Source organism: Amphiura filiformis, chromosome 14 (assembly GCF_039555335.1).
Source record: "Amphiura filiformis chromosome 14, Afil_fr2py, whole genome shotgun sequence".
NCBI classification, from domain to species: domain Eukaryota; kingdom Metazoa; phylum Echinodermata; class Ophiuroidea; order Amphilepidida; family Amphiuridae; genus Amphiura; species Amphiura filiformis.
The window spans coordinates 5,506,664-5,532,923 of NC_092641.1; the positions used below are offsets into that span (position 1 = coordinate 5,506,664).

Here is a 26,260-nt window from a genome sequence, read left to right on the forward strand (position 1 = left end):
TGCCGGAACTAAGGGGTGGTGCAATAATTATGTGTACCCCGGGGGTGAATTATAGGGGGCAAAGATTTTTGGCAGGCCAAAAGGGGGGCAAGCATTTTTGGCAGGTTGAAAGGGGGGGTCAAGCGATTTTTGGCAGGTCGAAAGGGGGGGGAGGCAAGCAATTTTTGGCACAGATATTTTGGGCACCGTTTCTATATTACGCCCTAAAAAGGCATAGGAAAATGTTACGAACACGTTCAAATATGCAAAATTTCCTGCTCGCTGCGTTCACATTATATGTTAAGACATGAAGGTTTTAAATTTGGGTTCCCAAAATCTTGCATGTGTAAGGGGGGGCAAAGATTTTTGGCACGTCAAAAGGGGGGGCAAAGGTTTTTTGGCCCGTCGGAAGGGGGGGCAAAGGTTTTTGGCACGCCAAAGGGGGGGCAAGCGATTTTTGGCAGACCATTTTGAGAATTCACCCCCCGGTACACATAATTATTGCACCACCCCTAAGGACCGGAGCACGCCAAAAGTTAAGAGCAAAGAAAGTGTAAAAGAAGGCGCGTGAAGTGCGTAAAAATTTTGCATATAGCTATAGATTGTATGCACATTATGATTTTGAAGTTAAAGTCTGTGCGCAGAAATTTTGAGTCACCAGCCCTTAATAATAATTCTATAACCCCCCCCCCCCCTATTTATTTTTGGGTGTTAAAAAATTATAACCCCCCCTTATTTTTGGTCTAAAATTCTATGACCCCCCAGTATATTTGGGACCCACCCCTTCCGAAGGAAATGCGAGCCCCTTAATTTATTTACGATAAACTATTTCATTACAGTTTTATTATTGTTGTATTTTATTACCAGTTCTGAGCAGAGATGACGTAATGAAATGAATATTAATGAGGAGCATACAATATGCGGTTGATAAAGCATCGGCAGGGTTTGATAATCCGTCATCATTTATTTTAGAAGCCTAATTGGGCGACTTTTGAAATTTTCCTTGTAATATTGGTCAGTCTTTTTGCACTTTTGGTTTATGTGTTCCAGTATCTGTAGTTTTTCTCCCATAGAAATCAAAAACAACAACAGCAACAACAAAAACTAATTTTCCAAAGTCGATCTTTGAAAATGTTTAGTAGAAAATTGGGCGACTTGTCAACTAGTTACTATCTGACCGGCGAATTTATGTGGCAACCCTTGTAACAAGTGTCAGTGGCGGAGCATACATGTACAGTACAACAATCATGCTGCATGCCTGCGGTGATGAGGTGAATTACAGGTAAGCTTAACAATTTATAAGTTTGAGTAAAGTTGGTAAACTAAACATAATGCATAATATGGTTTAAAATATTCATAAGGTACGGGAGGGTCTCCTAGCAATCCCGATACAAAACCTGCTGCACCCGGTCAAGCGTATATCTCGTCATTCTCATAAGAACTGCTATATCCCCATTCAAACCAGCAAAGACTGCTACAAGAACTCATTCATCCCACTCACTATTAGAAACTGGAACTCACTACCGGAAGAAACGACAAATATTACCAGCAACAAGCTATTCAAGGCAACAATTACCAAGCACTACCTCAAGTAAACACAGAAATTTCATCGCTACCACCACCGATCCTGTCCACTTAGCTCCGACTTTGGGGCGTGGGACAGTATACCTACAAGACAAGACAAGACAAGAAATATCTGACCGCTCGCCATTAATTATCAGATTATATACTTGGACAACGTATTTCCTTGTAGTACCGGTAGTAGTATGTTGACTAGTTCACCACGTAAACTTGTATGGCTCAAAATTCGGACCGCTTCGCCATATATAGTTTACTGCTTTCTGTGTTTTGAAATTTGTTGATGTTTTAATGATCCCCGATTTCCGGTCGATTATTTTAGCTGTGCCGCCACGTGCATGACGCTAGTGGGTACCAGCCAAACTTCAGAAAAAAAAAATCACGATCGCCGATAACGATGTGATATGGGACTTACATAGGATTACACAGAGATATTTCTTGCCAAAATTTGACCATTTCTAGGTAGCTTTGCCCTACTTTGTCTGTGTTATATGAAAAGGACAGTCTTAAGTAAGTAAATGTACAACGCTTAAATTGATGTTTTGATGTTTTGGGAGACTGGGAGGATCAGAACAAAAAATGATGGAGCCTATTCTTGACTGTGACCCGCTGTGTAATATTCCTTCAGCACATTATCGTACGGTAATAGCCTTATACGATGGACAGATAGTATCAGTTTGTGAATGAGGACATCGTATTTGTTCCTTGTACTATATGTTGACGTTGTCATATAAATCATAATCTCACATGCATAAATACATTGACATGTGAAAAACCACGGTTTTAAACGCAGATAACCGCTACAAAAATGGCTAAAGCCAAAAAAACTATAAAATCTCAAACAAATTATTAAGTTACAAAAACAAATCGTTTCCTGAGTAGGTATGTTCACATTGCTTATATAGAGGGCGACGTTCAACTCAAAAAGCTCATAAAGTTGCGACCACAGTAAATGGCTTAACTGTGTAATCCCCATAGTAAAATTCAAAATTTTGAAATTTGGACAACAGAAACTTGGAGACGTAGTCTAAAAAGTGCTGACCAGTACGTAGGCCTACTTTATCTTTGATTCAGAAGTCACTATGCAGTGATAGTTAAGTGCAGTAAGTCATTGTAGGGCATTGTCAATGATGGCCGCAGATTTAATGAAAAATCTTAAAAACAGACATTTGCTCATAACTTTGTTTCAAATATTTGAGCTACAGACATGGTTGATCGACCCCTCATTTTTTTAAAAGTTAAATAATCACCTTTTTAAACAAAACAATTTCCATGTGAAAAACCAGTAGACTTGAAAATTTTGTGATCATGTCTACCTGAGTGTTACAAGGCCAGATTTTGTTATTCTAAAAAGAACATATTAAGGGTACTACACCCTGCCCAATTTTGTGCCTATTTTTGCATTTTTCTCAAAAATTATAGCGCATTGGTGACAAGTAAGATATTATTGGGGCAAGGACTACAACTACTGCACTGGAAATTTTATCTCAACACAAGCAACAGTTGTGGAGTTACAGTCAAAAATGAGGGAAAACCAATATTTGATCAATAAATCAATAACTACTCGCCTTGAGTTGCTGAATTTTCAGTGCAGTAGTTGTAGTCCTTGCCCTACAATATACATATATCTTACTTGTCACCAAGGCGCTATAGTTTTTGAGAATAATGCAAAAATAGGCACAAAATTGGCCAGGGGGGTAGTACCCCCTTAAGAAATGAATGGCATGCATTTTCATTGCTTAAGTGCATTTAATCGAAATGTGGCATATATATCAGATTAAAAAGTTGTCATTAAAAGTTGTGTGTATATGAGTTTTCTGGTATTTTTTTTTTAATATTTGACTTAATTTGAGTGACTATATGATGTGAGTTTTTGCCGGTTGAAACCAGGCAAAAACTGGCAAAAACCGGTTTTTGCCACTGGTAATGGCAAAAACCGAACCGCGGGGGGTGGGGTGGAGCTTTGGGTATTTGGTTTTGGAACGGATGTGCCACTGAGAATTTGAAAATGAACCTATCAATAGGCATTACCGTACGGTACCGGTACTAATTTTGTAAAAAAATTGGACCCATCGGTATGTATTTAGTATGTACTGGTACCAAAATTTACAATTTTTGGCAGAATTTAACCCAAATCATGAAGTAATTGGTACAATTACCGAATAGGGTGCAACTTGCTAGACTTGAGTCCAGTCCACGTTTACAGAGTTTCGGTTAGGGGCTATGGTTGGGGTAGAGCAGTCTTGTAATAAAAGACTAGTCGAGTTGCACCCCTATTCGCAATCTTTCCAAGTAATTTTACCAATTTCCCCTGAATTTCGGCTAGATTGAGGCAAAATTGGGCTAATTTCCAAGTCATACCGACCGATCATCCCCCCGAGGTTAAACACAGCCGATCATGACAGGCGATTACATCAAAAATGTTGTTAATTGCACTTCAACAAAATTTTGGACTGTTAAAAAAAAAAAGGCAAAGAACTTGAACTCATTCAAAATAATTTTCATCCAAATTTCATCATTAAAGGTCTGTAATCCTATCAACAGCATCATCCCCCAAATTTTTCTCATTGTTGAAGAGTTTTTGATATATCATAAAATGAATCATATTTTTCTCATTGACCATCCTGCAATGTATTTCCTAAGAATATTATAATAAGGGCTGATATTGAAATACCCTACCGGGTACCATGTTTTCACACAGAAAGAAGGCAGGATTCCCCTCGCTATTTTATTAAAGCGCGTGCCTCGGGAAAGCTCGGTCATAAAACGGATGGATTATATGCATCAGTGATACATCCTGCCCAGGATTTTAACAAAAGAAGGCTAGCACAGGAAAGCTGCAGGATGGCGCACACCTTCCTGTGTAAGGGAATTTCAATGACCCTAAGATTTGGTAGATGCAATGACCTTTTGGCATCATGCATGAGTCTCACACATTTTTACACATTTAGACACTTTCTCCCACTTTCTATCATGCTCACACTCACACACCAACAGTAAAATATGCGCAGTGATAGTGCGCTACGCACAGGCACAACGCCTAGATGTTGATCCACAAGCCTCAGCACACTTTACAGCACACTTTTTAGTCGCCAAACAATATTTCAGTCCCGCACGCCCTGTTCAACAATATCTCATGTCAAGCAATCTGGAAATTTGTTGACAGTCCTGCTTTAGTTTGATCTAAATTCCAGCTAAATATCTAGAGGTTTTTTTTTTTCTATAGTCAAGGTACTGTACTAGCTCTCTGCTATTTCACTCACAAAAATGATCTGACAACCTACAAGTAGAAACTAAGCTTGCACAAGAGGTGTTCTTATCTGTGATGTCAAAACTCTACGCATATCCCTCATAAATTAGCCATTTCTTTCAAAATGTACATGTTCCCGCATAAAATTTCCCTACAGGTGCAAGTGGCTATTTTCAACAAAATTTTGTTAATTGATTTTTAAAGATGGCTGTATCCAACCAAGATGGTTGTACTGTTGTACAATACCACAGGGTTGTAAACTCAGTTTCAAGTAAATATTAAGTATTGCAACCTGAAATCACTTCATTTACATTGATTTCTTAGGATGGTTGTATCCAACCAAAATGGTTGTGGAATACCATTACCAATATAAACAGGGTTGTATTTATAGGTTTTAAACATGTATCACTTGTTGGAAGTGGAACTGTACAAATGAATGCACACGTACTGAAATGTCTAATGCATGATGAGCCCCGAAGGGGGAGTGCAATCGATGCATCAACATCTCAGTACAAGTGCAGTTTGTACAATTTCTCGAGTAACAAGTAATTATAAATATTAAACATTGGACATCTGAAACAATTCATTTACATTGATTTCTTAGGATGGTTGTCCAACCAAGATTGTTGGAGGGTACCATTATACCACCATCAATAAACAGGGTTGTAAACTCAATTTATTTATATTTTAACTTTCATTGATTTCTAAGGATGGTTGTTTCCAACCAAAATGGTTATAAACTCAACCCATTAAAGTGATTAATTTGAATCATAAGAATTTTCATTTGAGGACAGTTTTTACTGATGAATAGAGGCCACTGTCTAAATGTTTTAAACAATGTTGAAGGCAAACTAATCTTTTAAAATATTTCCAATGTTATTTACAGGTATATTAAAAGATCACTGCTGGCACACCATTCTATCTACAGATGTTAAGGTAAGCTTTGTCAGCCCACTGCCTTATACCCAAAACTTTTTTGAGACAAAAGAAGGAATATGAAATGAAAAATATGTGTGTGTTCAAACGTAATGTACATGTTGGGAGTAAGGGAAGTTGTTGTCAGTAATTACAGGTAATTTCGTGGTTCATTTTATGCATAGAGTTTTGACTTGATTGTGTGCAACTTCAGTGTTGCATGAAATCTTTGCATTTTGTGACCATTGGAGGTTTAAGTAAGTTGCTGAAGGCATCATCGGATTAAGCCCATTCATTGAAAAGAATAAAAGTCCCCCATACAACCACAAAGTCCCTAAAAATAGGGCCACAGTTGAATCTTCTCCCCATTGTACAGCATATATTCCAAAATGTCTATAGAGCTTATTAGGCGTAAGTTAATGTAACCTGCAATGGACATGATAAATGTGATCCCCAAATTAAAATAAATGAACCTTTTATAGGCATAATATTTCTTGCACTGTGGACTACATCCTCACTCTCGGCATGCCTTCTCATGGTCTGCGAGCGAGTTGAACCAATGCACATAGACGGCCTCCTTTCAATAGGCCTATGGATATTTTTGCCGCCTTGATAACTTGTCTATACGTTATGTATGACTTTAATGGCATTCCATATTTGTTTTTCTTTTTTTTGATATGTTTTTCCTTGCTGGCCTCCCATACTACACAATTTTCACACCTATAGAGTGTATGCAATTGTATAACAATTGAAATGACAGTCATGTTGGAATATGTTGAAATACAGTTCTACAATAGCTGAATATGACAGAGGGATAAGTCTCTAGATTGATTCAACAACCATTCATGCATATCACATGTTTTATTGTCCTATTATCATGTGAATTGCCAGGGTCGTCCGTGGTAGGACAGATTAAAAAAAAATATAATAAACAATTTCCTGATAATCAAATATCTTGATTTGATAAAAATAATATCACAATACCACTGGATGATTAAAATTATGTTATCCATGATTGATGACAATAAATTGTTTAATAAAATATTGAAAAAATTCACTTGGTCATCGGATATCGAACTTGGGTCAGTGTATCCGGAGTCGAACGCCCTAACCATTTAGCCACGGGACACTGATGTAAATTGCTGTGTCGATGCACAGCATTTATTATATGAATGGATGCATCGTCCAGAAAGAACAATTAAGAATAATGTGAAAAACTTGGATTTTTTGGTGAATGGGACTCAAAATTGCATAAAATATCATAGAAAGTTAACAATATAACTCCGTGTAAATATAGTTTTATGGGGAGCATCTGTTTAGTCTTCTTTATCAGTCGATTATTTTTAAAACTTGCTGCTCACAGCTACCGTGTGATTGTGACTCTAATACAACTTCCGTGTGGTAGACCTGGGATTGGGTGGTAAAAACAGCATTTTTCTTATTTTCTGTCATTAAAAAACAAAACTGTGTTTTGCTTTTTATTTGACTGAAATCTGACTTTCCATTCAAACATTAGAACTTATCAAACATTATTTTGCTAATGACCACAATTTTGAATCCAAATTGCTTTCCCATAGAAAATGTGTACATATTCAATTTCTTATGTATTTTATTGCTTTTGCCAAGCCTTGTTGACCAAATTTATAAATTAACATTAGATTATCAGAACCAATGCTGAACCAAACACATGTTTTTGACAGATGTCCCAAATGATGTTACGGTACTACATGTATCTCTCAAAAGACTAATTTTGAAGTGAAAATCATGATTTTCTGTGTTTTTTAATCAAGGAATTTAAACTAATTACTTTCAATGCAAATTTTCTATCATTTCATTTTTCATGAGTTTATGATCTCCATAAAATGTGAGAGTCAAAACTACATCCCCTATGAACTTGAAACTTTGCATGATTGTACTTTAATCTGTGATCTGTATTTTAAACCTCAATTGAAAAATGTAAAAGTAGATTGTATTCACTAAAATGACAAATTCTGATAATTGAGCAATATTTGATCATTCCAGATTTTGGTTTTTCACAGAAAGTGAATAACCTAACCCCCCCTTAGAAGTCTGCATAAAGAAGTTTATAACAGATCTCTGTCGATAGAGCTTCAATTTGATACCTCAATGAGCTTTATAAGATGTTAGGTTGAGGCTCCAAATTTTTTTTGAAAATATGACCTTATCGGCTAATGAATTTTTCTAATTAGCTAATTAATGTTTTTTTAAATGTTTACGGTAGTATAGAGTCACATGCTACTTTCATTTATTCCCAGGTCTACCACCTTCAAACTACCATAATTTTGTTCATATCACCTAGTCGAAACACATATCAGGTTAATCAATGTTTGCGCTGGCAGGAAGGGTTCTTTACTACATGTAGTGTGTGCAGGGCTGGGGTAGGGGACACTTAACATTGTCAAGGGGGTATAACGTATCATCCTTGAGCATGGACGAAAATGCACTCAACAAGTATGGCAAATGTCACTGGCATTATCTTATTCCCTAACTAGTAAGTAAAGTATCAATTTTATGGACTCTAAACCAGTTAGTAACCCCTGAACACTACCTGCCAATCTAACATGGCCTCTGATTGGTTAATTACATGATATCATTACTTTCAGAATGGAGCTTTGCAAATATTTCACCCGATGTTTTTGTGTGGTGAAATTATTCTAACAATGTTGACGATTGGTCCAATTGATCCTTTATTACACTGCTTGAAAACTGTTACTTGAAACTGACAAGGTCAGAAAGTTTCCATAGGACCTTTAATATGCATGATCTATAATTGAGCAATACCTTTTTTCTCAAATTTGCTTGTCTTAGAGAGACCATATTCATGTTACATATGTACAGTAGTCTTGAAAATAATAATTTTTCATGAATTTTTTTTTCACATAATTATGATAGATACCTACTGAATACTGATCAATACCCAGGGACCCCCATGGGGTGTAGGGCACAAAAGAGGGTGCCCTTGTACATGTAGGCAAGAGGCATGCTGAGCCAGAGGTTCATACATTTATGCTGGACATTCCATTTGTTCCATGAGGGACAATTTTAGTATTTTTTTGTGTTGCTTTTTTTTTACTATGCCTCAAAAGATATTTAAAACATCTAAATTCATCAAGGTACAGTAGTGCACCCTGCTAATATTATAGGTTTTTAATTAATACTGAAAATCACATAACATGTGCAAAACCATTGTGTGTTCATTCTTCCGGGTTTGTGATCATGCTCCCCTTTTTAGAGGGTATTTGGTATTCTGATGGACCTTTAATGAGTATTTTCGTTTGTTTGCTTGCTTGGTTGTTTTACAGATAATTCATCACAATGAGTGACAATAGTGCAACTGGGGATTCTGATCAGGGCTGTCAGCGGAGTGCAGTGATTAGTGAAGTATTTGATTTGGAGATAAAACAAAGGAGAAAAGGGTCTTTAAAGGTGCTGCTGAAAAAGAAGGTAAGGTATGGTAAAAGTTTCTGTCTTCATGACAAGTACTTTGACAAAGTTGTTATATGATGTAAAATGAGATAATACTCATACATTTTGATTCATTGAAGACAGCTTTTTACTTTTATGAAATAATAATATTTATATTACTGGTATAATCTAGTCAACTGGACTTAATATTTTTGAGTGGGAAATTTTCATGTTCATCCCTGTACGCATCATTAGCCCTTCTGATCATCTGCCAGTAAAAGTTCAGATGTTGTTGTATCACTGGAGGTCACATTGGAGTTCAATCTGAGAGATATCTTTTTGATCGCTGGACTGTAGGCTTCCGCCAAGTATTGACTATTGGCATGAGCTCCTGCCAAGTTTGCAGAATGCATGTACCAGCATAGACGAGCCAGCACTGGTTGTGGAGACTATGCAAACATTCTTTTGACAACAAGGACATAAATCTTGAACAGAGAAAGCAGATGGTAATTGGTATGAGCAAATTTATGTGAAACGGGAGGACGGAGTGGCCTACGTCATAACTTTGCAGGAGCCTATACAGTTTAGCGATCAAGAAGATATCTATCAGGTTGAATTCAAATGTATTAAACCTGTGATACGAAAGCATCCACTTCACAGTTCAATGAAGCCTAAAGTCGGTAGGGCTAATTGAACATGAAATTTCCCACTCAAAAATTGAAAGTCCAATTGACGAGACTAATACAAATATTATTATTGTTTACTACTTGGATGAATGATAATCTTCACAAATGTACAGCTTTAATGGATATTTGAGCCCCAATGGCTTTTGGAATCTGGAATGATTAAAGAGTTTGTTTTGGGTCAGGGTTCGGACCCGACCCTCTCATGCCAAGCACTAGGTCGGCTACTGGTAGCTGACCGGTAGCTATGGGTGTTTTGCTGGCCCAGCCAATGAAAGCATGCTATCTCAAATGGTGATTGTGTTATCACATCATGTGGCACGCATGCATGTGCAGTGCATATATCTGGTACATGTAGTACTATTTAAGGTTGGTCTGAACCATGGAATTATGGAAACATTTTAGCCTTTCAACTTCTAAATTGTTGATCTAAAGTGCATAAAAGTATACATATTTCGAATGGAAATTAGCTTACAAATCCAGTGGTGACGTCAGATTAATTTATAAAATGCTCAATTTTGGAGAAAATCATCAAAAACCGTGATTTTGACCCGTAACTAATTATTTTTTTCAGTAAAAATTTTTTTCTTTTTGATTTTCAAAATCTAGGTATGAAAATCTAGGATCCGTTAAATTTATTTTTTGAATTTTGACTAAGTTTAAGAAATATTCGTTGAAATCTGACAGCTTCAGCCTAATTTAGACTATGTTGTGTATATTTTTGTTTTTTGATGGAAATTTTAAAAAATGGCAAGATTTCCCGCCATTGACCATGTGGACGATTTCAGATGGAAAAGGGTGAAATACCATATTTAAAAATGATAGAAATTTGTTTAAAAAAGTTTAAGTACCGGTACACAGACTAATGAATATAGAATTCAAGAAAACTGGAATTTGTCATTTTTTTAAAATGCCATGGTTCAGACCAACCTGAAGTATATTTGTATATTACCTGGATTCCAGTTATATACAGACGATGACAACAATGTACAGGGTACTGTGCACAAATTATAATTTGTCCAGTTAAATTGTCTATGGCCTTGTAAACTGTATATATATAAAACAAATTTAATGAGACCTGCTCCTGCGAAACCTGGGCAAAGTTGGGAAAGGCCCTTAAAAATGTGTAGAAAAACAGTATGAAAATGTTCACATATGGAATGTTAGCCATCACATAATTTGAGTTTCCAAAACCTGATATGTAAAAGGAGGAGGCGAAGATTTTTTTTTTCATGTTGAAAGGGGGAATATGTTGTTAGTGTCACATGAAAAGGGTAAAAACAATTTTTGGAAATCCATTTTAAGAATTCAAAAAAAAAATCGCCCCTTCTATTAAACACCCCACCATTTTTTTCACCAAGATGTTTAAAAATGCTGATATTTCCATGCTATCTTGTGTAGTAAGCTTTCCAAGGTGCACACATGGTCACTAATGGCGTCGGTAATTGGCGAATATCTGCTTGTAAACCCGGAAGTGAACCGGAAGTCATCGTTCCTAAGTTCATAGTTTGTCATTTCGGCATGAGTTTCAAGCTTAGGGTAGGAAGTTTTTCTACAAAAAAAAACTTCACCCACTACATGAGCAAAAAAAAAACTTTCCCCAACAACACTAAAAAAAACTGTGTATAATGCATGAAATTAAAAAAACAAAACTTCGCTGCCCTACCCCCCCCTGAGTATCAAATGGTGCGTCCCTTACCTAATGATTTTAACAGGAATTATCGTTTTAAAATGACCTCTATAATAATTAAATCCCCCCCCCCTTTTGGGAGTGACTATTCAAGGAAATATGGTATTTCAGGGAAAGAGCTTTTGCGATGATATGTAGAATAGGGTTGTATCTGATGATGGTATGGTGGCAATATAACTTGCTTCAATCATGATCCAATTACCAATTCAAGACAACGAATGTGTACTAAGTCGACCCTGCTTTATGGCATATACATGTATGTGATCAGCATTATACATGCATTGCAACTGTGTAACTTCATGTATATCATTGAGCTATCATTGATAGTGCTGTGAGGAAATGTGAATAACAGTTGTACTTTTAAATTAAAACAATCCACCTTGTTATTATAATATATTTGTAAACGTGGTAAATGAAAATCTCACAATTAGAATATTTACACACCCAAAATCAAAGTGCATTAACCAACTGTTATTTGTGGTGACCGCGAAAGATGGTTAAGCACGGGTGACAGCTAGTATTTAAAAATTTGCCAATAATTTTTTTTTTTTTTTATAAAGTTAATATCATAAGAAACAATACTGGTTTTAAGAAACAAGACCTATGGACAGTGGAATATTCAGTGGTTCCAATGATGCTGTTAATTTTAAATTCCTTCCAGCATTGTAGTTGACAGCTTTGATGAAGAGCTGAAGAAGTTTGAATCAAGACATCACATGCAAGGGAGATGGACATAATCAGACCGTGAATACAAGAAAGCACCAAGATAGCTGGAATTCCAACAGAAAGCAGCACTGATCAAAAGGTTGAAACATGATGTTGTTGAATATCTATGCATGCATGAGACATAAAATAAATATGGAGGTAAGATTTTAAATGAATGTGTTAATATGAGTTCCTTTTCAGTACGCTAGGAAGGGAGTGAGATTGTAATGGTGTGATCACATTTATTCTCGGTCCCAGCCTGTTTGTGCTCCTCCCTCACCAAGCAAACCATCTGGTAACAACCTCATTACAAAAGTTTCATATTATGTCTTTTCTGATTGACAAACATCAAGTCTGTCTAAAACCAGGATTTATACCACCGCGTGGCTGTCTATCAACCACTGTCAAAGCCCAGTTCTTGATTGACAGCCATTTCATCCTAGTCTATCCAGAAGGACCACACTATTTTAAGAGAGATCACACTATTTTTATTATAACAATAGTGTGGTCCTTCTTGATAGACTATGATGAATTTGCTATCAATCAATCATTGGGCTTCAGTGGTTGATTCAGATAGCCATGCAGTGGTATTAATCCACACAATGTGACTTCTCTGGCATGAAAGGGGATATCAGACGATTGGGGCCTCAGTTGCTGCTGCCGCTAGTCTATTCCTATTGTAAAGTCTGCACAAAAAGTATCGCAGCTGTTATAAATATGCCTATAGCTTCAGAATTAATAATTGAATACCTGAGTGGAAGAAGGGCCCAACTCCATCAAAACTGTTTTAGAGATATTAAGAAAAAACTTATTATTTGGAAAAGTTATATAGTTTATAGGCAGAATGTTTTCATCTTCAGGGGACCCTTAATACATGAACATACAATATTACATACACTTGAAATTATTTATGAGCTTTCCATGGCAATGGTACAGGTCTTAATACGATCTGGTCTAAGTGAGCTAGTGAGACCAAGGGCACCTGCACATTGCATATATTTGATTGGTCAAAGTTTGTATTTCGACTTGTTTGAGTCGTTATTTCACTGACGAAACAGCCGTGAATGAATCCAATGATTGCACTGCATGCTTTGGTGCTAAAATAGTCTCCAAATTGATACTTAAAAGCAAACCAGACTAACTAGATGCTGTTGAAACTCACACAGCAGATAGTGTCTGAGACTTTATTATTCAACTCTGCACATTCAATTACATTGGATTATGTTTTTAAGGTGGAATCCCCCCAGTTTGGGTGATCTGGAATCTAAAGCTTGTGCAGGTATAAACTTAGTGAATGAAACTTCCCATAACTAGGTGGCATGTATATCTTAAACAAATTTCAAAGGTAGAGACCTTTGGAACATGATATCTCAAAAAGTGTTTTATCAATAGAAATGAAATGTTTGGAATGTGTTCTTCATAGACAGGACTGGAATTTGAACTAGAATTATGATAATCATGTGATGTCTTGGGGGTCTACCAGGGCGGTCAAAGGTCAAATTCAAATTTTAATAATTATTGCTGTATACTATTTTGATGCTGCCATAGCAACAACATAGTTCCCAAGCTTGGAATTAAAAACTTCTAGTTCAATTTATAGCCCTGCGTATCAGCAACACACAGTGTGGACATGCGTTCGCGAAAAAAAGTTTTCGAGATATCAGCAATTTTGTGAATTTTAGTCGAGAAACACTGTTTTTAGAATTTTCTATATTTTTGAAACACTGCTTTATTATAATTTTGATTTGGAAACGAAACACTTGAATTATCACAAATAATTATAATAATGATTATTTTTTTAGATATGGTTTTTAAAGGGAAAAACGTTAAATATCGCAGTTTGAGAAAACAATAAAATACATTAGAATTAATTTTTAAAAATTTGCCTCGCAAAGTTACATTTTTGAATATAACTTTTGAATGGAAGCTCCGATTGTTTTCAAACAAAAAGCAGAAGAAAGGGATTTTTTTCCTTAATTCCAATTTGTAAAGTCAACATGCAATCATGTGTTCTTACTCAGTTCTTTACTCAAAAATAAGATAATTTTTGCCCACAACCAGGGAGATTCCACCTTAAGATATTTGAAAAAGAAACAGGAAATTGTGGTAAAAGTCATCAAAGAAAAGTGCTAGCTTTCCCTTAGACCCAAGGTGATTTATACTTTACAAATTCCAAAGTTCAATTTAAAACCCTATTTATTTTCAATTTTGCCTCATTTTAGGCACGTCCCTGGGTCCACCAAAAGGGTTTGCAACCTTTTCACAAATCGTATGGGATGGTCCATTCTTAACTAAGGGAGGGCATAGACTTGAATTTAAAAAAAATTCACCCAAGAGGCCTCAAAGGTTTAATTTTGATGATAATACAATGAAAGTTAAAAAACAGGTGATATGTATGAATGGTTGTAGTTCGAACTAGGGACATGTCACTCTGACACTTAGAACTGTCTTGGCTGCCCTTTCAATTGTTATACCGTTCCGGTTATTGGATAGGGTGTATATGTGATGATGGTCCACCAGGTTTTGTTGTATGAAATTATGTGAGGCTATATAAGTGTATCAGTATGCAAGGAATGCATTTATGTAAGCCAGGCCTATGTTCTGAAAATCTTAGTTCATGTTCACATTTTTATAATAAACTAATGTTTCAACAGTGAGTTTCACCCAATTACTAGCAAATATTGCTATTTTGCCAGATAATACACCCTGATACGGATAGTTGAATGAATACTATCTCAGCGCATCTATTTATTTATTATAATTGTAACATTATTCCCCATTGTTCTAAATTGATTGATTCAAAAAAGTTTATAGTACTTGACGTTCTACTGCATTTTATAAGAATATCACAGGAAACGACCAAAAAAAAAGAAATGGGGTTTCAAATTGAACTTTGGAATTTGAAAAGTATAAACCATGCTGGGTCTAAGGTGTGCCAACACTTTTCTTTGATGGTTTTGACCACAATTTTGTAATTTTTAAGGGGGTACTACACCCCTTGATAAATTTTTGTCTATTTTTGCATTTTTCTCAAAAACTAATAACACGGTGGTAATAAAGTTATGTATATATAGGGGCAAGGAATCCAATTACTACACTGAAATTTTAGGAATCAAGACAAGCGGTTTGTTATTTATGACCAGAAATAAGGTACAGCTAGGATGTACCTCGTTTCCTATCATATATACTGAACCGCTTGTCTTGAGTCACTGAAATTTCAGTGTAGTAATTGGATTCCTTGCCCCAATAATATACATAACTTTTGTTACCAGTGTGTAATTATTTTTTGAGAAAAATGCAAAAATAGTCAAAAGTTTACCACATGGGTGTAGTACCCCCTTAAAATATCTTTTAAAAAAATCCAATAATCTAAGCTAACTGAATGGACAGTAGCATCCTCTTCTTATGGTAACAACAAACAATTGACTGTTTTGTTGACATTTTTGAAGAAAATGTTGAAAAAAAAATTTCTTTTCAAGAAATTGAGGGTCATCAATAAACCAAAATGGCTGAAATTGCATCCTGAATCTGCTGCATATCCCTGTACCCACTAAGAACCCTCCTCATGGGAGTCTGAAATTTTAGAAATCATTCGAGACCCCAAAAAGACAAAGACATTTTAAATACTTTATTATTGATTATGATATCATAATTATGCTTTGTTCAGTGAAATTGCTTGCATAAAGGTATAACACCAAAAATTGAGGCACACAGTGTTTAAGTTCTTCCAAAACAGAATAAACAATACCCCCTTGGAAATGTGTTATACCCCTCAAAGGAAAAGTTCACTATTGAAAGGGTACAAAAAATTTTGAAACAAACCTTGCTTGAGATTCCATCAACTGCATAAATGTTTACTGTTTGGTCTTTATTTTCTTGCAGAGAACCAATGTCAACCTAAGGCTCCACAATGCCTGTGCATATCTTCAATTTGGCACAATGTGCAGAGAAGGACAAAGGATTTCTCCAGGCAGAGAACTAGAAGAACCATAATGTTATCAACAAAGTTGTGGCAATCTAAATGCATCCATACATAGAGCACAAGACATATGTGTATGATCATGGACATCTGATAAGTCAAAAAATGTATGAGTACAAGATGCCATCAGACTCTTACAGAACAAGTGTTGTTCATATGGTCATTTAAATGATCCTGTACTGTGTAGCCAGATAATGTAGCTGCCGGGCGAAGTTCGCTATTCCCAAGGTTCGGTATTCTGAATGTTTGCTATTCCGAATGTTCACTATTCTGAAAATTAAAAAGGTTCTCTATTAGAAGGTTCTCAATTCTGAAAACAGAAAAGGTTCTCTATTCTGAATATGAAAATGGTTTCTCTATTCCAATATGAAAATGGTTTCTCTATTCCAATATGAAAATATGGGTTCTTTATTCCAAAACGAAAAAATATTTATTCCGAAAAGTCACTGTGTTTTCAATTCCGAATATGAAAAAAGTTCCCTATTCGGAATATGAAAAAAAGGTTCTCCATTCCAAAATCTAAAAAAGGTTCTTTATTCCGAAATGAGTCGCTGTGATCTCTATTTCGAATTATAAAAGAGTTTCCTTTTTTCTGAATCTGTCGTTGTTGAATCATGTTGCACTCTCTATAGTCCTGGCCCTAGCTAGAACCCGGCCTACACCGGATAGGGCAGAGATTTTGACACTTGATTTGGGTTATTGGACCTTTGAGGTTAACGAATCACAGAGGTGCTTTTTGGCGGCTGCAATTTCGAGAAATCCAAGATGAGCGCCATGCCATTTTGAAAATTTTAATTTTAGTTTTCACTCAATATTCATGTGTAATACATCATTCTATAGGTTTTTGCATACAAGGAATCAATTTCTGACATTATTTTTATGATTGAAGGTCAGTATAACATGTTTACATTCAAAATGGCCGCCAAATGGTTGCCAAAAGATGGGGTTTTCATTAAAATGTATTTAGAATTCAATATTTTAACTTATTTGATGTTAAAAATAACCATGGGTTGCTGATATTATGGTCAGTTGTCTATGTCATTTCTATCATCTCCTGGATATGTTTGAAAATCAAAATGGCTGCCAAAATGGCCGCCAAAATCGTCTTTTTTCATTAAAATGTGTTACAGGAGTATTATGAAGTACCAGATTTACAATGAAATGGTGCCAAATATTGTGTTCTTTTGTATTCAAAGTATCTCTCTGGTAAAGGGGTAACAATATGACATCAGCATCAATTAATATGATCTCATGGGCATGTAAACATTCAAAATGGCCGCCAAAATGGCTGCTACATGATTTTTTCATTAAAATGATATTTAAAACAGCATTTTAATAGATGTTGTGTTAAATATTTTCATTGAACGCTGATATAATGTTAAAGGAGTATTTCTATCCAAATTTCTTCCTGCTCATGTGTTTTTACATTCATGAAAGAAACCTAAACCCAAATTTTCATGCAAATCGGACATTCAGTTGGCGAATTATGGGCTATAACATATATTTCAATGGTCCATAGGATTGTGTGTGATACTTTCGTTTCGACAGAATGAAATTCAAAATCGAACATTTCGGCCCGTTTCTCTAGATATAAATTATAAATTTATAAGATAAATTTGCAAGATTCCTTTTGCACATGATCATTATGCACCTAGTAAGGGAGACCGGGGCAGGTTGGCCCCTTTTTCCCCACTTATCTGGAGAGCTCAGTTTGTGGGTTAGGAGGCTCTCAATTTGATACTTGAGAGCTGTTTACTCTAGGTAAATGCTAACAAATTTATATGGCTCTGTGACTTATACAAAAGTTATAGTAGTTGTAGGAGAGAGCGAAAAGAAAATTAACCAGGCCGGGCAGGTTGGCCCACCAAACGGGCAGGTTGGCCCTCTATGCACAACCGTGTGTTATTGCCATATTTCTTTCCAATAAAACATTCTAAAGTTACAACTGCGGTAAGATATCACCTATCATAGTTCCAAGATAATCAAAAATAAAATTCATTTTAGCCATCATGGGTCATTCTTGAGGAAATAGCTAAAATCAAGGAAATAACGTTAACCAATCATCTTATAAAACCCATAACGAAAAACTGAAAGGCTGTGGATAACAATTGTAATTGACTTTTTTGTTCATTATTAACTATTCTGAGTGATGAATTACTTTTTATGTACAAATTCCCAATTATAAAGAAATATGATATTGAAATATTGCTATTTCCAGTCAAAAAGTGCTCAAATAGGACAACAATATAGATTTTTTTTGTACTATACTCCGCCTTTGAACAATGAACTGACTAGTGTTGGTGTGTAAATTGTATTTTGCTTCATTTGACACAAAATGGGTGAAAATGGAGAAAGTATGCATAACTCTTGCCCATAAACACAATGGGGGCAACCTGCCCAGCACAAGTGGGCCAACCTGCCCCATAGTCTATTTTTTGTTTTCCATCAAATTCCGCAAAACAGAAACAGGATGGAAAGCTTTCAACTATATGGCATTTTAAGCAAGACCCATACCTTCCAGCAACTTACAATTTACATAATGTATTATGTGCAACAATAGTGCTTTCTTTCCTTTCTTTTTTTTTTCTTAATGACCATGCATGTAGTTTTTAAATTGATAATATTATGTCTCAACAACATGTAATTTATCTGATTTTTTAAGGAAATGGTGCCACATGAGTGCTTTCTTCGAGATCCAAAAATATCTTTGTGGCAGAAGGGTAACGTAAAATATGTCATTCAAAATTATCCCATGGGTAAGTTCAAAGAAATAAAATTGAAAATGGCCACCAAAATATTATTTTTCATCAAAATCTGTTACAGCGACACTAGGTATCTGGTTTTCAAGGGATGGTGCCATAAAAGGAGAGTATTTTCCCACATAATCATTATAGCATAGCAGTAATAGGAAAACAGCATGGACTTATGGGTAATTGGGCATGTTTAAAATTCAACTTGGCCACCAAAATACTATTTTGATGTTGGTGTAACAGTCATTTAAAAGAGTATATTATATTCTTTTAAATGACTGTTACACCAACTTTCAAGATACCAGTTTTTACAGGAGATGTCATTTTTTCAGCTTCATGGCATATGGTTAACATTCTGTCGTAAAATGATTCTGCCGGCATGCTCATACCAACGGGACCCCTTATATACTAGGTGCATAATGATCAAGTGCAAGAGGAATCTTGCAAATATATTCCCTTTCCAGAGAAACCGGCAAACCTGTTCGATTTTGAATTTTATTCTGTCGCCAACGAAAGTATAACACACACTATGGACCATTGAAATATACGGTATGTTATAGTCCATAATTCGCCAACGGAATGTCCGATTTGCATGAAATTTAGGATTTAAGATTCTTTTATGAATGTAAAAACACATGAGCAGGAAGAAATTGGGATAGAAATATCCCTTTAACATTATATCAGCGCTCCATGGAAATATTTAACACAACATCTATTAAAATGCTGTTTTAAATACCATTTTAATGAAAAAATCATGTTTTGCAGCCATTTTGGCGGCCATTTTGAATGTTTACATGCCCATATGAGATAATATTAATTGATGCCGATGTCATATTGTTACCCCTTTACCAGAGGGATACTTTGAATACAAAAAGAACACAATGTTTGGCACCATTTCATTGTAAATCTGGTACTTTATAATACTCCTGTAACACATTTTAATGAAAAAAGACTATTTTGGCGGCCATTTTGGCAGCCATTTTGATTTTTAAACATATCCAGGAGATGATAGAAATGACATAGACGCCTTATGCTTTGTTGTCACCATAATATCAGCATCCCATGGTTATTTTTAACATCAAATAAGTTAAAATATTGAATTCTAAATGCATTTTAATGAAAACCCCATCTTTTGGCAACCATTCGTCGGCCATTTTGAATGTAAACATGTTATACTGACCTTCAATCATAAAAATAATGTCAGAAATTGATTCCTTGTATGCAAAAACCTATAGAATGATGTATTACACATGAATATTGAGTGAAAACTAAAATTTAAAATTTTCAAAATGGCAGGCTGGCCATCTTGGATTTCTCGAATTAGCAGCCGCTTTGCAAAAAGCACCTCTGTGATTCGTTAACCTCAAAGGTCCAATAACCCAAATCAAGTGTCAAAATCTCTGCCCTATCCGGTGTAGGCCGGGTTCTAGCTAGGGCCTGGACTACTAGCAAAGTCCTTAAAAGGTTTGGTGGTATGATATAGGCCTGTGCAGTGTAATTTAGGGTGCTTTGCCATAGTTCAGGGTTGGATGGTATGCCATTGGGTTTTGACAGTATGTTTTTACGGAATGGGTTGCGAGAGCACATAATGGCTCCAATAAACCAGGGACCATTTTTCTTACCAGCTTGGGTCGAAAACTCTCTATTTATACTACTATTACGGGGTGAAAATCCATAGAATATCTGTTTATATTTTGGTAAACTTTTAGTATTATTTCCAGGGGATATTTCTGGAATCTATAGCAATGAAAATCAAACCGTCATTTGGATTGAACCATGTTGAATTTTAGGCCCTTTTACGAAGCTATTAATTTGGAGGGTTAGGCATGCGCATAGGATCATGGGTAAATTTAGGTCTCATACAGTGGTGTAGCCTGGGTAGCTCCCCCTCCCCCGTGAGAAGTCTTGCACAAGGGATTGTTTCAATGGAGAATGAATGGTGCAAACAATGCCAAAATAAAATAAAATATGAAATTTATATGTTTCTGCATATCAGAAATATTTATAAAACATTTTCAAGATGTTTTTCTGTGATTTCTCAACCAATCTAAAACCACACTTTTAACATTATTATAACATTTTAAAAACAGCAAATGTTGTGAAAATGTTTTGTGTTGGCTATGCTATCAGCTATCTTCAGTATATAGCAATGACTTCACAGAACAATCTGCTATCTTCCTTTGATAGCACTGACTTCACATAGTCATCAGCTATCTTCAGTGGATATTAATGACTTCTTATAGCCATCAGCTATCTTCAGTAGATAGCAATGACTTCGTAGTCATCAGTTACATTCAGTAGATATTAATGACTTATCATAGCCATCAGCAGTATATATATCTTCAGTATATAGAAATGACTTCACAAAGCCATCGGCTAATATAACCTCAGTATATAATTTTTTTTCCTTGGTTATAGCTATATTCAGTGTAAAGTTTGTCAAAATTTACTCCTTCTCAGGCATTTCTCCATGGAAGCAGTAAAATATCAGTCACGGAATGAAACATGTCTAGCATTGATTCTGGGGTATAGGCCTAGTCCATGCAGTCATCATGGTAAAGCCCCACAATGTTACGCAAGTGAGTGTTTCTGACAAAATTTAAGACTAATATTTTAGTCGACATATGACAAATTCGTTTGCTACGTGTGTCTCTTTTAACATAATTAGCTAGGAACAAAAACAAGACTCATCTCAAGTAGAGGTGATTTCAAATCATCCCCAAGTCACATGGTTTGAGAGTACAGCTAGAACATTCCCTAAACCATGACTTTGGGATGATTTGAAGTAACCTCCAGATGAGATGATTCTGGTATTTATTCCTAGCTATCAGTACAACGGCATCTTAGCTCACTTCCGGTAATTTTTACCGGCATGACCTTTGCTGTGTTGAAAAATGTTGAAAATAAGACGACAAAGATGGTTTTTTGGAAATACTAAAAAAATGGAATACACAAGCCATTTCTCGCTTAATTCCTGTACTGGGCCCATAGATAAGATATGAAACATGAGTTTAAAGCAAACAGTAACGTGTAAAAGTCCAATTATTGTGGACAAAATGAATGTTTATTGTGCGTGAAGTAGCCTATTGTGGACAAAATGAATGTATATTGTGTGTGAAGTAGCCTAAAATTAAGAAAAAATGCATGTCACGATCACCAAAATGGTTATATCTACAACTATGAGCAAACGCCGGTCGTATGCTTTTCCGTATTGATAGATATTAACTAATGTGAGCTTGTATTAAATTTTCAGCAAAAATGATTTGTGGAATAATCGAATCGTAGGTTGGAAAGTTGCTTTCAAAACAGCTTTGTGTCACAATCGTGCGTGACCATTGGTGACCAGTGTCACTAGCAAAATAGCCGCTGGCTCTGTCCATATATATATCGATTAATAATTGTCAGAATCGTCCAGTTGACTCCAGTGATATATATTTATTCATACAAAATACTACCATGTCTTACAAAATATCGAAGTCAATATAAAAAGTAATTTCATCCCATTTGACTGAACTTACAAACAGTTTAAAAAAGATTATTGTTGAACGAGACACTGAATTAGAAATAACATTGTAAAAGGTGCAAGAATAAGGTAGCAAGATGTGATGGTCTAGTGGCTAGGGCCGTGCCTGTAGTGCGGGAGGTTGAAAGTTGTTTTTTTTTTTTTTTAAATTATGAAAATATTTACGATATTAGTAAACAACTTTCAGGAAGGATTTCTGGTCATTTGAAGTAGAAATAATGAGGTAAAATGATAGAAAGCATTTTTTTATCTTGACCGCTTAACTGTGGTGTTCTATTGGAGATCATCAAAGTTGCTCTTTACAACGAGCCGCTGATTCCAATTAGGTGTATATCTGGGTATGGTGTAAGGACATGTGTAAAAATTACAAATATGCCAAAAATCAGGTTTGAAATTCGTACATTATGGCTGACGCTATATCATTATTTGATATGTACACATAAAGAAAAACATTGCAGGGAAGACTGTGGCAAAACAAACAGGTTGCATATAAATATTTCCAAATGATCATCATCATAATACTCATAGGCCTAACAGAACAAGAGAGGAAAAAAATCAAATTTCTACGGTAAGGTTCGAACAAATTTGGTTGATGATGCGTGAGATTTTACTCATTTTCCAGCATTTTGCACGAGATTTACTACCTAGGAGTGAGATTATACTACCTTGGCGTGAGACCGTGAGAAAGTGACCCAATGCGTGAGACTCACAGCCAATGCGTGAGAGTTGACAGCCCTGCTAGTGACACTAGTCACCAATGGTCATGCATGATTGCAACACAAGGCTGTTTTGAGAGTAACTTACTCCCTGTTGTAGATATAACCATTTTGGTGATTGTGACATGCAATTTTTCTCATTTTCCCGGCTACTTTGGACATGTTCAAGCTTCTTTATTTTCAATATAATTCAACTTTTACTTGTTTTTTGATGCTTTACACAAATGTTTGGTATCTTATCTGTGGTAAAGGTATGTAATTTAAGCAAAAAACGACCTGTGTCTCCCATTTCTGGAGCTATTTTGCTAAAACATGTTTGCCGGCCAAATTTTTCAACATTGTGTTATGAAACACCGTGCTCAATTTTCTATCGAACAAAAGAGGTCACAAAGTTGCCGCCGTACTGTATTATCATGTAAAAAGAGAAATTGCCCAAATTTGTTAACATTTATGATATATAAGGATATTATAATAGATAAGGAACAACAATGTTTAAAATTTGCTTCATTTGTATGTGATTTTGGGATGTAGGTCTACATTATACCCTAATGGTTAAATTTTGTTGAATTTTCAGTTTGTCATCTTAATATATGCAAATGGTATGCAAAGTAGCTAGTTTTCTATTGTTCTGCACATGCAAAACATTGCAGACTCCACAGTTACAAACTTCAAACTGTTCTCTACCTTTACAAGTAATCAGAGGAACTCCAGATACATGAAGCTCTATCGAAATTGAAAAAAAACCAGACATTTATTAGGGTTCTTCCGCACATGACACATTGGTTTAACAGTGCTTTGCTCAACTCCAATTGGTCTTATTAGAGAGCGTAAAGATGATTCAACATAGACAGATACGGAAAAATGAACCTTTTTTTATAATTTGGGATTTGTGACTCATTTTGGAATAAAGAAACCTATTTAGATTTAGGAATGGAAAACTTTATTCATATTCGGAATAGAGAACCTTATTTCATTTTCGGAGTAGAGAACACTGGGACTTGTTTCGAATAAAGAACCCTTATTTGTTTTTGGAATAGAGAACCTATTTCTTCATATTCGGAATAGAGAACCTTTTCATATTCGGAATAGAGAACCTTTTTGTTTTCGGAATAGAGAATCTGTTTGTGTTTTGAGAATTTTAGGAATAGAGAACCTTCGGATTAGAGAACCGTTTTTTCGGTATAGCGAACCTTTTCGAATAGCGAATGGTAAAATTGCATGTTCGGAAATCAAACCTTTGGAATGGCAGACCTTTGGAAAAGTGAGAGTACCCCTAGCTGCCTTTCAAAGATGGATAAGGATAGAATTCCAAAAATAGTTTCAAAAAGTTTGTTAAATAAAAATTTGGTCTTGATCTTATTATACAAGGATCATTCAAAAAGTTCTACCTCCATCATCATATCTCTGTTATCTCATGTGCCAGGAAATTGAAATTACTCATATTTTCTATGTGCAAATTATTGCAGATTTTGTTCTGAAAATTATTTAATCAATATCTAATGCTTGCAGATAGTACAGTTTTACTGGGTATCACGTCTTTTGCCCAACACAACCAAAAAGTCAACAAAATCTTTCATATTGACCCTTTTCATAGTTGTTGACTTTGATTGGGTGAGCAGCTGTTGGTTTAAATCGTATTAATTGGTTCATAAGTTAAAATCAAATAAGTTGCATGCACAGTTTTTATATTTTGTAAGTACAGCGTGTCCCAAAAGTAACTTAACATTGTGAATTTGCCATATCTCAAATATTTCCTACTTCATACCAAAATGGAGGACATATTCACATAGATCAATCTTTTAGAATTATTTTGATACCAAAAACAGCATTATTGATGACCCCTTGACCTTACTGTGCGACTGTACATATGTGTGTATCAAACCCACAAAAGCAAGCTCATTATTATGTTGTTTGTTCAAGCCTGAGACTAGTATAGGTATACTAGTCTCAGGTTCAAGCACATGAATGATGTGCTTCCCTGAACAATAGAGTTGGTTCACACACTGCACACGCTACATTTAGGTAAGAACATTCATGGATTACATGGCCTAGCGTAAGCGTTACTGTTGTTTTAGATTATAATTATGATATATTGACAATATTAAACTTTACTTTAAAACAGTTGAAGTGAATATGAATTTCCTATAGATCAACAGATTCAGATTCTTTGCGGAGACAAAGTCGGACAAACTCACTCAAGCAAAGTTTAGGGAACATTTTGATGTAAATTATACACCCAGCCGAAATACAATCCAGCAACTAGTGCAGAAATTCCTATCAACTGGATCTGTTCATGATCGGGCAGGACGTGGAAGAACAGGAAGATCAGCTACAAAATTTTTTGTAACAATACTATCCCAATACAACCCAACGCGAGTTATGGCCAATTCACAATGTGAAGTTACTTTTGGGACACCCTGTACATACATGGCACATTCTCCGATAAAGAGTTAAGTCGCATTCAGACTTGTTTCACCAGAAAGAAATGACTTTTATTAATATGACTTATTGCTTTCTAAAATGTGTGGGACTAGTGGTTGTAACATGCCTAAAAATATAAAACAATAAAGCTGATTATGCATATCCATTGATTTCCTCCATGTTGCCAGCCAAGGTGTGTTCCGTTTACACATGCAAACTGGCTGTTCAAGCTCTTGTGTTTTCTCGCATAGACTATGGTAACGCATGGTAACGCTTACTGTTTGGAGCCACTGAATATGACCTACAACGAAAACAAAATACTAAGCCGAAACTTATAATGATGGTTGGCTGTGATACATCTAGTGCCCCTCTGTTACGCCATCTTCATTGGCTACCGATCCGTAAGCGTATCGAATTCAAGCTATGCACATACAAGTGTGTCAACTCACAAGCTCCGGAATACCTGCAAGAACTGATCACATTTCGCAAACCAAAGTATGCCACTCGTTCATCACTTAACAGAACACTTCTCATTGTTCCGAAAACCAGGACTCTCACCGGTGACAAAGCGTTTCAAACCGCAGGTCCTCGTCTATGGAATTCTCTTCTTTGATATTTTTAGTTTTTCAGACGAAAAGTTCATAA

General features: G+C 35.6%; 2 long non-coding RNA genes across 4 annotated transcripts; both read left to right on the plus strand.

Annotated features, from left to right (window-relative positions):
• The first annotated feature begins 915 nt into the window (after nucleotides 1-915).
• LOC140168901 (uncharacterized) lies at nucleotides 916-16,851 on the plus strand. 3 transcript variants are annotated; one of them, XR_011861274.1, is made up of 5 exons: nucleotides 916-1,261; nucleotides 5,694-5,743; nucleotides 9,046-9,187; nucleotides 12,183-12,385; nucleotides 16,109-16,851. It is a non-coding gene; the product is annotated as an uncharacterized lncRNA (long non-coding RNA). The 3 variants fall into 3 exon arrangements; XR_011861275.1 differs by lacking the exon at nucleotides 916-1,261 and having other exon boundaries at nucleotides 5,617-5,743; nucleotides 16,109-16,388; nucleotides 16,419-16,851; XR_011861273.1 differs by lacking the exon at nucleotides 916-1,261 and having other exon boundaries at nucleotides 5,618-5,743.
• Nucleotides 16,852-20,422: 3,571 nt separating this feature from the next.
• Nucleotides 20,423-25,789, plus strand: LOC140169626 (uncharacterized). Its single transcript, XR_011861372.1, has 2 exons — nucleotides 20,423-25,107; nucleotides 25,146-25,789. It is a non-coding gene; the product is annotated as an uncharacterized lncRNA (long non-coding RNA).
• Nucleotides 25,790-26,260: the final 471 nt, after the last annotated feature.